Consider the following 8,285-nt stretch of genomic DNA (forward strand, 5'->3'; position numbering starts at 1 on the left):
TTTTTTTTTTAATTTTGAAAGCTTATCCAGATGTGAGCTTATGCATGTATGTACAAATGCAAGTTTTTTTGTGCTACCATTTGTAACAGTTTCACTTAGTTTACACATATTTTAATTGTTTAAATAATTCAAAAAAATTAAATGTATAGTGGAAACACACGTTTTTGTACATTTGGCATTTTTAACTACTTTTTATGAAATGATTTCGTGAAATGACAAATGCATAAACGAATACTTTCACATGCATACATACATATGTATGTACGTATATACAAACCAATATGAGTACTATTATTCCAATTTACTTCGTTGTAACTTTCAAATGCTTATAAAATATTTGTTTTATTAATTTCACTTTAAATTTCTAGTGTTAAACTAATAACCTACCAACTAACTTTACACCCCAATTTTCATTGAAAAACGTTGAATGCTGTTTGCTTACATTTCCCAATTCACAGCTTTGCAATTCGGGTTAAATACCATGCTAAACAACAGGGTGACCAAAGCGCAAAAAATTTTTTTTTGTGATATCAAAATGCAGGGTGAGGAAGAGTATACAGTCTTAACAAAACAGACATTAGACAGCCAGTTGGCATGCGGCTCAATGGTCTAGGGGTATGATTCTCGCTTTGGGTGCGAGAGGTCCCGGGTTCAAATCCCGGTTGAGCCCGAACGTTTATTTTATTTTTTTTTATTTTTTAACGGTAAAATTTCTTGATTGATATATGTCAGTGTGGCTGTAAATAACGTAAAAACTTAATTAAATGTTCGGATGTAACTAAAAACAGTGCCGACATCCACTGACCAGCGAAGTGGATTGAAATTTTTTTTTCTACATACATTTGAATGTATGCAGTTAAAAGCAAACATTGTTGATGCAATAATACTTTTAACTAAGATGGACAAATCATGATTTCTTTGTACTTTATTATTGTTCATTTCGACAGTTCCCTTGGATGCAGTAATGGTCATTAGGCAATTCGCTAGCGATTGGGTATTACCCGTGCTGCTACCACTAACGATTTTACTGACTCGCTAGGAGTGAGTATTAGGGCCCGTTGCTCAATGTCTATGTTATCGCTACCACCCAGTGCATGGACTTTATCACTTTATTGGTAGATCTATCAATTTTTTAGCTGTATTTATTTTCAACCATTTTTACCAACAAAGCCTAAAAATCTACCAATTCTTTCCGGAAAGGAAACAAAGAGATTTACATAAACGCAGTGTATATATATTTTGCCATCGAACACACCTGAAAAAAAAGAAAAGTTAACTCTGACCATAAGCAATTTAAAAATTAAATTGCATCTCTTATCAGCTGTTTATGTAAATATTTTTGTTTGCAATACGTTTTTTGTGGGGCTGCCAAATGAATGGTCTTCAAATTTCAATGATTTCAAATCTAATTTTAATCAAAAAAATTTTGAAGTGGAGAGTAATTAGTTGAGCTCTTTTTTAAAATATTACACGGTCCTAATCATGGCATCTGTATTGGAATCAAATTCTAATCGAAAATATTTTTAAGATTAAGTACCGCATTTAGTAGTCAGTTCGCTTTTTCAATTTAAAAAGTATTTTGGAGAAAGGAACTATCATTTTATTTCATTCGTTTCGAATCGAGTTTCATTCGACCATGCATGGCGTGATTCGTCCGAGTTTTATGTACATGTTTCTTGTTTAATGTTTTATTGGCGGGAAATAAATGTATTTTTTACTGTTTTGTAAAAAAAAAATACAATTTACATAAAGTTGGTAGATTTTTTTCTGTTGAAAGAAACAATATTAGATAGGTAATTTATGTAAAAGAGGCGAATTCATATAAATTTACACTAACAAATTTCACGCATAATAACAGTAAGATCTATAACAAATACATACATAATTTTGACTTTAAGAACCAACGAGGCGGAAATCCAGCTGCTCAAGTAACAACAAATTATGTGAATTCGCCTAGATTTACCCTATATATATGAGTATACACTCTAAAATATTAGGGCTGTTTAGGATGTTGTGGAAATTGTCTTGGATTTGCAGTTGGAATTGCATTTGCAAATTTTTTGCTTGCTGCAAATACTATAGCATATGCACAAGATTCTGAACAGCCCTATTGTTTCTTTTAACAAAATCTACCAACTTCTACCATTTTTAACCGACTTAAAAAAACGAGGAGGTTATCATTTCGTCGGAATATTTGTTTGTTGTTGTTTTTTATGTATGTTACCGCATAACTTTGGACCACCTTAACCGAGTTCGATAAATCTTATTTCATCGGAAAGGTGGTACCGCAGGGGTGGTCCCATACTAATTTTGTTTAGATCCAATAATTGAATCGTGAAGAAATTAACGATAATCTTAAATCTTTATATGAGAATTGAAGTCGGTTTTGTTGTTTGCTTAAAAATTACTTGTTTGTATGTAAAATCTACCAATATTAATTTTTTCCAAGTCTGTGCATTGCTACCACCACACCTTCGACGTTTTCGCCATCATGCGTATAACATGTAATCGATAAAGCAGTCGTTATGTTTAACCGCAGCTCCTACCTTCGATTTGTATTAACCGGATATTGAACAACCGGCCCTTAGTCAGAAAATTTGGGATACCAATTCTAACTTACCAAGCGGTACGGCGCTGCATGCCCTTTCTCTAGAGTTTATTTGGTTCTAAGTGGCGATTACCAATCGCTGGCCACCTCCTCAAAAAGTTAAACTCAATTCAAATAATTTGAAAGTTAGATAAAATATTTTCATATAACGCACGATCTTCAGAAGTGACACAATTGAAAGTTTGGCATCTTTGAAATTTCCCGCTAAAAATGTACATAGAGCTTTTATTTATCTTTTAGCAAAAGCTGAGGCAAATTTTTGTAATATTTTGTTGTCCATATGAATAGCATGTGACTAAGAAATTGTTTCACGAATTTTCTGACGAACGTGTAATTTTGAGTTGTGTCACCTCTGAAGATCGTTTGCGATGTGTGTCATATCATACAAGTGAGGTTTTAAGAAAGCTGTAGATACCTATTTTGAAAATATTTTTGACGAGCATTGTTATCAGTTTAGGCATTTAAAATGAATTTAATTGACAATATAAAATCATACTGATATTATAAATGAATCGGTTAATTACCAAAGGGAATAAGTGAGCATTTTTCCGATATGGCAAATTTGATGCAGTTCAACAGAGCTCCCTTAAAGGAACCGAACTGCATCAAAACCGTCATATCGAAAAAATGCTGACTTATTCCCTTTGGTAACACTATGCGACAGTCAAAATAGGGATGGGATGAAACCAACGGGAAATGTTATATCGGTCAAAAACAAGTTATACGTGTCCCGGCGTTTCGCTGGGTCACGTCTAGGAATCGAGATATATATCAGACATCTGCAGCGGGTGCATGATTTTCGTGTATACTCGATCATCTAACAAAACCCGTTTTGCATCGTTCTCTGTATACGAGCAGAAGTATTGTTCGTTATCGACTGAGCTCAAGACGAACATGTTGGCCACAACACCCGATTGCTTTTCATACATACTTGATTGGGTTCGGGTGCTTTGCAGCTCAATATACCCGGGTGTTCGAGTTTCAACCCGAGTGTGCACAAAATTTTCTTGATTGGCTTATGACGTTTTTGTTTCTACAAAAAATGTTGCCTTCTCATCGCGGTGTTCTTAGTTTTTGTGCGTAGAGGGCAAAGAGAAGGTTGAATTTTTCGGTAGTTTGTTTAAGTGTACATTTAACCATTTCTTATATTTTTGCTCATACAAAATGCGACATCACGACGCCTACATCCATTTAGGTATAAATGTGTGTAGATCGGCAATGCCCAAGCCCTATACCTACATAGTTTTAGGCTGTGTTCTAATATATACACACACAGCTTTCCACGCGAAACTATACGAAATAGATGCAAAAACATTTTTGTCTACTTCGCTTCTAATTTTTTCATTGCGTATGCACAAGCACAAAGCAACAACATTTTCGTATGCTTTGTGGGAACATATTGGCGCCAGTTACCTTCAGCGTAAATTTCTTTGTTGTCCTGCATTTTATCGCAATGTTCGGGTGTCCGTTTCATTGTTACACAAATTTTCGGGTTAGCTGCGGGTGTCCGAGTGTGGTGTTCGCTTGTGCTCAATTTATAGCGAGGGTGATCGAACAGACTCGTTCGTAACCAAAGCAGCTGTCGGGTATGCATCTCGATCGAACACATAGTAGCCGAGTGTGGCGTTCGCTTGTGCTTGATTTTTAGTGAGTGTGATCAAAAAGGCTCGATCATACTCAAAGCTGTTCTCTGATATATATATAACTATCATATAGGGGAAATTGTCACCTTTGGTGGTCTTTTTTTGACATAACTCGAGAACCACTAGTCTGATTTTGCTCAAACAAATTAAAAAAAAAATAAAATTACAATTTCTTTAATCTGTTCATATAACGTTTTTCTATATAATCAACAACGATTCCTAGACGTGACCCAGCGAAACGCCGGGACACGTATAACTTCTTTTTTACCGATATAACTTTTCCCGGTAGTTTGAACCCTTCACGATCACTGACCCGTACCATTTGTCTCACAGTGTAATTAATCGATTCAAATGTGAAGTTCGTGAGCGACTGCGTAAGTAAATTCGGCATAGATATAGCCTACGACCTGAATTTAGTGTGTTTTGAAGAGGGTTGCCATCTGCTTAAAAAATTAAACTATATTGCAAATTATACGATCAACGAAATTTCACAACCGAACTCGATAGAAAAAAAACTTTATTATGAAATTATTTTCGAGAGAGAGAGGGAGAAAGAGAATTGCCACCTAATTAATAGCTTAAATACAATTTTATTAAGTTAAATGAAGTTTTAAAATATGGATGGCATACGAAGAGGTTTAAGAAAGCTTTATTTTTTAATATTTTGAAGAAGGTTGCTACCTGTTTAAAAGTCAAATCCCATTTTTTTCAAAAGTTTCCATAAGATGATATTTAAGAATTTCTTTTTTCGAAAATATTTTTAAATGGGGTGCCACCATACATGTACAAATAAACAGGTTTGGGAAAACGGTTTATTTCCAAAATATTTTGAAGGCAGCTGCCACTTGTTCCATAGTTAATTTCAATTTAATGAAGTATAAAATATTGATGACAAATGATAAAAAATCAAATTTTATTTAAATGAACAAAATGGAAAGATATTCGTTTTACAGCAGCGATTTTGTCCGAAATTTCGTAAAATTCTCCACCCATAGATAGACATGTCCTTATTTACAAAAAAAATATGTCTTTTGATATATTGCTGGTCTTTCCGTTTATTTTATTTTTAAATGATATTCATCTACCTATGTATTCATAAACCAAACGAAGCGTTTACAAAGTTAGTTAAAAAATAAAGAAAAAAAAAAAATGTATATATAATATTTACATACATACAGTGGTCGACCCAAATGTTTGACCAGTTTTCACAATTATTATTACTATTTTGTTATTTAATTTCGAGTCATTTTTTAATATTGATCTTTCTTTAACAAAACCCATATTAATCCATGTTTCAAACCTTGTGTAATATTTAAAAAAAAAATCAACAAACTTTCGTAAAAATTTCAAGCTTCTTAACTAAATTTTCTAGAAATTTTCGGGTATAATAAAAAGCAAGTTTTAAGTGGCTAAAGATTTTCATTTTTGAATTTTTTTGCCGAAGGTATTGCGGTTTTCTTCCAAATAAAAATAAATTGTTTATTCGTTATATGAAAGCTAATGTACTTTTAGTTGCAGTTGCATTCCTTATGGAACTTTTTTAACTCATTATGAAATTGGTAAAACAAAGAAGAACAAAATTAGTTGACACCTAATTCCTCGCAAGCCCCCGATTCCTCATTGAAATTCCCCGCAAATCGGGGAGTTGGCTTCCCTGTGAATAAAATAACTTGCAATGCATTATTCCAAATACCGCAAATTGCTTATGTATTCATAGCGTACATTCATAGATACTTAAGCAATGTAATGTATGCTGCGGGAATTTGTCAAAAGTATTGTACGAGAGTAAAACTAATAAACGACGTGGAGCAACTTTCACTACAACCGCAAATGATGATGACAGGATCGGCTGGCTGCCTGCCTGCCTGCCTAGCAGTGATAGTGAACTGCTTAAAATACAATTTGATAATGATATACCAAAGAGCAACGAATCACCTGCACAAGCATTGCAATTTCAACGAACAAGAAATATACCCGTTGCAGCTACTTAATTTTTTGGTGTTGAATGCAACAAGCATCTTAGTTGTTTGCGGCGACAGATGGGTGCTCGTCAGCTCCCAACAACAACAAACCAAAACAAATGAACCAGTTGTAACAAGCATATGTATACAGCAGCAAAAGCAGCAGCATTAAGCAATGATGGCAAAATCAAGTCAACTTTGCAAGCAGCTACTTATCTCGCTCACTTGTTTCACCTCACTTACGTTTACATACATACATACACACATACATACATATGTGTATGTTGCAATGGAGCGTCATCTGAGTGGCAGTCAGGCGAGCGAGTGCAGTTTTGAGGATCAGTAAATGGCATTTGAGTCGAGCAGCAATCAGCTGATCAAAAGTGGTTAACCATGGCACAAGCTGGCAACCGCCGCAACCGCTACAGCAATAACATCAACATCTGCAACGGATGCTAAAATGTTAGTGGGTCTTGAAGCTATTGACAAGTAGTCAGCGCCTGTTGCACGCCAGTCGAATTGACGTAAATTATAACTTATCATTTTAGTGCATTTAAGACATAGTAAACGACTTCCGTCTAAGGTAACTCAAAATGTTTGACAATTGAAAAAAAAAAACGACAAAACGCTGATAAGATCCCATTGAAATATCAACGATGCAAATGTTGAAAGGTATGCAATTCAGGCATTAAAAAATACAGTGGTCGAAAAAATGCAATTTTTTTTTTGCTATTTCATTCTGGTTTTTTTTTTTTTTAAATATAGTTCATTCTTTAACAAAACCCGTGTAATTCCAAGTTTCAAACTTTATGTTTATTAAAGAGAAAAAATTCAACTAACTTTCGTAAAAAATCCCAGCTTTTTTAATTAGATTTCCCAGAAAGATTCTGAGTATGTAGTTTTGTAGCCCATTGAACTCGAGTAGATAGCGTACAAGTTTCAAGTGGCAAAAAATTACCGTTGATTTTCTAGAATTTTTTTTTGCGAAGATGTTACGATTTACTTCAATATAAAAATAAATTGTGTTTATTTGTTATATGGAAACAAATGCGACAAAAAAAAAAATCGTAAAAATCAACAGTGATTTTTGGCCATTTTAAACTTGCACTTTACTCTACTAAAATTCAATGCGCTACAAATTGCATAATTAGAATCCTTCTAAGATGTCTAATTAAAAAGCTCGAAACTTTTACAAAAGTTTGTTGAATTTATTTTTCTTTAATATTAAACAATGTTTGAAACAGGGATCTAAACGTTCTTTTTTTAAAGAATGAACTATAGATATTTTTATAAAAAAAAAAATAACTTAAGTTATATAAAAATACTTCAAATACGAAGTAAAACAAAATGCGAAATCAACTCAGGTTGTAGCAACGGCTATACACAAATACGTTAATTTTTAAAGCAGGATTTTGGTCGTAATTTTCAATCACTTTTGAAGCCATAAAAACATCTGCAAAAAAATACCTTGGTTTTAGAATCAATTCGGCAGAATCGTCAAACGAATGCTGGCAAAATTTATGTTAGCGTCTTAATATATAGATGTAGATAAGTTTTTGTGTTAATCACTTTACATTTATTTAGTCTAATATCAATTCGTTTTTTTAAACCACTATTAATTAACAATTAAATAATTTCGAGCACTACACGCTTCTTGAAAATGATTCGATTTTTTTTTCTGTTGATTATTTTAAACATATTTATATTCAAGATTATTTTCTTCTTTTAAGTTCTATCTGCTTTAAAAACGGTTTTTAGTTTTTTAAATTATTATTTATTCTATTAATAACACTGTGCGACAATTTTATGACAATTCATACCAGCCCAGAGTTTGTTAATATTTTCTGAAAGTATGCATATCCAGCAATAAAACAATCGATGGATTTGCAAAAGTTAGGTCGTATTTTTATTGTATGGCCAACTTAAGTTTTCATGTGCCGGCCTAAGTAGTTAAATAAATGTCTGAGCGAAATTAAAGGTTAAGACATATATGTGACCTGGTCTACGGAAAGGGGGCTTAGGTGTCAATCAATTTTCACTTTTTGGTTGATTCGGATGGAAGATGAGATGCTT

General features: G+C 33.3%; 1 protein-coding gene and 1 non-coding gene across 2 annotated transcripts in view; one reads left to right on the top strand and one right to left on the bottom strand.

Moving 5' to 3' along the window:
- Positions 1–8,285, bottom strand: part of LOC118737661 — a 196,844-nt gene that overhangs the window by 33,716 nt on the left and 154,843 nt on the right. The gene's annotated exons all lie outside the window — the stretch shown is intronic.
- On the top strand, positions 599–670 carry Trnap-ugg. The gene has a single exon. It is a non-coding gene; the product is annotated as a tRNA-Pro (tRNA).

Source organism: Rhagoletis pomonella, unplaced genomic scaffold (assembly GCF_013731165.1).
Source record: "Rhagoletis pomonella isolate Grant_MI unplaced genomic scaffold, Rhpom_1.0 Rhpom_scaffold_00004, whole genome shotgun sequence".
Lineage (NCBI taxonomy): Eukaryota > Metazoa > Arthropoda > Insecta > Diptera > Tephritidae > Rhagoletis > Rhagoletis pomonella.